The sequence below is a fragment of the Calliopsis andreniformis genome, unplaced genomic scaffold (genome assembly GCF_051401765.1).
Source record: "Calliopsis andreniformis isolate RMS-2024a unplaced genomic scaffold, iyCalAndr_principal scaffold0111, whole genome shotgun sequence".
NCBI lineage: Eukaryota > Metazoa > Arthropoda > Insecta > Hymenoptera > Andrenidae > Calliopsis > Calliopsis andreniformis.
In genome coordinates this window covers 335,727-339,829 of record NW_027480520.1, presented here as the reverse complement: position 1 = coordinate 339,829, position 4,103 = coordinate 335,727, and positions in this window count along the sequence as shown.

The window sequence follows — 4,103 nt, the reverse complement described above, 5'->3', positions numbered from 1 at the left end:
ATACTCAATCCCCATTCTTCAAACTTCAAATCTCAATCCACAAACATCAATTCTCTACACTCAACCCTCAACACTCAGTCCTCAATCTTCAATCCTCAATCCTAAATCCTCAATCTTCAATCCTCAATACTCAATCTTCAATCCTCAATCCTCAATTCTCAATCCTCAATACTCAATCCTCAATCGTCAATCCTCAATTCCCAATCCTCAGTCTTCAATCCTCAATTCTCAGTCTTCAATCCTGAATCGTCAATCCTCAATCCTCAATACTCAATCTTCAATCCTCAATACTCAATCTTCAATCCTCAATCCTCAATCCTTAATCCTCAATCCTCAATCCTCAATCCTCAATCTTCAATCCTCAATACTCAATCTTCAACCCTCAATCTTCAATCCTCAATCCTCTATCCTCATTCTTCAATCCTCAACACCCAATCCTCAATCGTCAATCCTCAATCCTCAATCCTCAATTCTCAATCCTCAATCCTCAATCGTCAGACCTCAAACATCAATACTCAACCCTCAGTCCTCGTCCGCAATCAACAACCCTCAATCCCCAATCCTCAATCTTCAATCATCAATATTCAATCTTCAATCCTCAATCCTCAATCCTCTATCCTCAATCCTCAATCCTGAATGTTCAATCCTCAATACCCAATCCTCAATCTTCAATCCTCAATACTCAATCCTCAATCCTCAATCCTCAATCCTCAGTCCTCAATCTTCAATCCTCAATCCTCAATCCTCAATTCTCAATCCTCAATCCTCAATCCTTAGACCTCAAACATCAATACTCAACCCTCAGTCCTCGTCCGCAATCCACAACCCTCAATCCTCAGTCCTCAATCTTCAATCATCAATATTCTATCTTCAATCCTCAATCCTTAATTCTCAATCCTCAATACTCAATCCTCAATCGTCACTCCTCAATTCCCAATCCTCAATCTTCAAGCCTCAATCCTCAATCTTGAATCCTTAATCCTCAATCCTCAATCCCCAATCCTCAATCTTCAATCCTTAATACTCAATATTCAATCCACAATCCTCAATCCTCAATCATCAATCCTCAATCCTCAATCCTCAATCCTCAATCTTCAATCCTCAATACTCAATCTTCAACCCTCAATCTTCAATCCTCAATCCTCAATCCTCATTCTTCAATCCTCAACACCCAATCCTCAATCATCAATCCTCAATCCTCAATCCTCAATTCTCAATCCTCAATCCTCAATCCTCAGACCTCAAGCATCAATGCCCAACCCTCTGTCCTCGTCCTCAATCCTCAATCTCCTATCCTCAATACTCAATCTTCAATCCTCAATTCCCAATCCTCAATCTTCAATCCTCAATCCACAATATTCGATCCTCAATCCTCAATCCTCAGTCCCCAATCCTCAATCTTCAATCCTCAATACTCAATCTTCAACCCTCAATCCTCTTTCTTCACTCCTCAAACCTCAATCCTCAAACCTCAGCCCTCATCCTCAATCCTCAATCCTCGATCCTCAATCGTCAATCCTCAATCTTCAATCCTCAATACTCAATCTTTAATCCTCAATCCTCAGTCCTCAAACCTCAATTGTGAGTACTCAGTCCTGAATCCTCAACCTTCAGCCCTCAGTCCTCATCAATCAGTTGCCAATCCTCAGTCCTCAATAGAATATCCTCAATTCACAGCTTTCAATACTCAATCCCCATTCTTCAATCTTCAGATCTAAATCCACAAACATCAATTCTCATCACTCAACCCTCAACAGTCAGTCCTCTATCTTCAATCCTCAATCCTAAATCCTCAATCTTCAATCCTCAATACTCAATCTGCAATCCTCAATACTCAATCCTCAATCCTCAATCCTAATTCGTCACTCCTCAATACCCAATCCTCAATCTTCAATCCTCAATCCTCAATCCTCAATTCTCAATCCTTAATCCTCAATCCTCAATCCTCAATCTTCAATCCTCAATACTCAATCTTCAATACTCAATCCTCAATTCTCAATCCTCTATCCTCAATCCTCAATCGTCAATCCTCAATTCCCAATCCTCAATCTTCAATCCTCAACCCTCAATCTTCAATCCTCAATCATCAATCCTCAATTTTCAATCCTCAATACTCAGTCTTCAATCTTCAATCCTCAATCCTCAATCCTCAATCCTCAATCCTCAATCCTCAACCCTCAATCCTCAGTCCTGAAACCTCAATCCCGAATCCTCAATCCTGAATCCGCAAACTTCAGTCCTCAGTCCTCAACAATCAATTGTCAATCCTCAATCCTCAATAGAATATCCTCAATTCACAGTTTTCAATACTCAATCCCCATTCTTCAATCTTCAAGTCTCAATCCACAAACATCAATTCTCATCACTCAATGCACAACACTCAGTCCTCAATCTTCAATCCTCAATCCTCAATCTGCAATCTTGAATCCTCAATACTCAATCTTCAATCCTCAATCCTCAATTCTCAATCCTCAACACTCAATCCTCAATCGTCAATCCTCAAACCTCAATCCTCAATCTTCAATCCTCAATCCTCAATCCTCAATCCTCAATCCTCAATCCTCAATCTTCAATCCTTAATCCTCAATCCTCAATCCCCAATCCTCAGTTTTCAATCCTCAATACTCAATCCTCTATCCCCAATCCTCAATCCTGAATGTTCAATCCCCAATAACCAATCCTCAATCTTCAATCCCCAGTACTCAATCCTCAATCCTCAATCCTCGAATCCTCAGTCCTCAAACCTCACTCCTGAATCCTCAATCCTGAAACCTCAGTCTTCAGCCCTCAGTCCTCAACAATCAATTGTCAGTCCTCAATCCTCAATAGAATATACCCAATTCGCAGTTTTCAATACTCAATCCCCAATCTTCAATTTTCAAATCTCAATCCACAAACGTCAATTCTCATCACTCAACGCTCAACACTCAGTCCCCAATCCTCAACCTTCAATCCTCAATCCTCAATCCTCAATACTCAATCCTCAATCTTCAATCCTCAATACTCAATCTTCAATCCTCAATCCTCAATCCTCAATCCTCAATCCTCAATCCTCAATCCTCAATCCTCAATCCTCAATCGTCAACCTTCAGCCCTCAGTCCTCAACAATCAGTTGTCAATCCTCAATCCTCAATACAACATCATCAATTCACAGTTTTCAATACTGAATACTCAATCTGCAATCTTCAAATCTCTATCCACAAACATCAATTCTCATCACTCAACCCTCAACACTCCGTCCCCAATCCTCAATATTCAATCCTCAATCCTCAATCCTCAATCATCAATACTCAATTTTCAATCCTCAATACTCAATCTTGAATCCTCAATCCTCAATCCTCAATTCTCGATCCTCAACACTCAATCCTCAATCGTCAATCCTCAATCCCCAATCCTCAATCTTCAATCCTCTATCCTCAATCCTCAATCCTCAATCCTCAATACTCAATCTTCAATACACAATACTCAACCTTCAATCCTCAATCCTCAATCCTCAGTCCTCAATCCTGAATCCTCAATCCTCAATCCTCAATCTTCTATCCTCAATACTCAATTGGCAATACTCAATCCTCAATCCTCAATCCTCAATCCTAATTCGTCAATCCTCGAAGCCCAGTACTCAATCTTCAACCCTCAATCCTCAATCCTCAATTCTCAATCCTCAATCCTCAATCCTCAGTCCTCAATCTTCAATCCTCAATACTCAATCTTCAATACTCAATCCTCAATCCTCAATCCTCAATCCTCAATCCTCAATCCTGAATCCCAAATCCTCAATCCTCAATGCTCAATCCTCAACCCTCAATCCTCAGTCCTGAAACATCAATACCGAATCCTGAATACTGAATCCTCAATCTTCAGCCCTCACTCCTCAACAATCAATTGTCCATCCTCAATCCTCAATAGAATATCCTCAATTCACAGTTTTCAATTCTCAATCCCCATTCTTCAATCTTCAAATCTCAATCCACAAGCATCAATTCTCATCACTCAACCCTCAACACTCAGTCCTCAATCTTCAATCCTCAATCCTAAATCCTCAATATTCAATCCTCAATACTCAATCTTCAATCCTCAATCCTCAATTCTCAATCTTCAATAC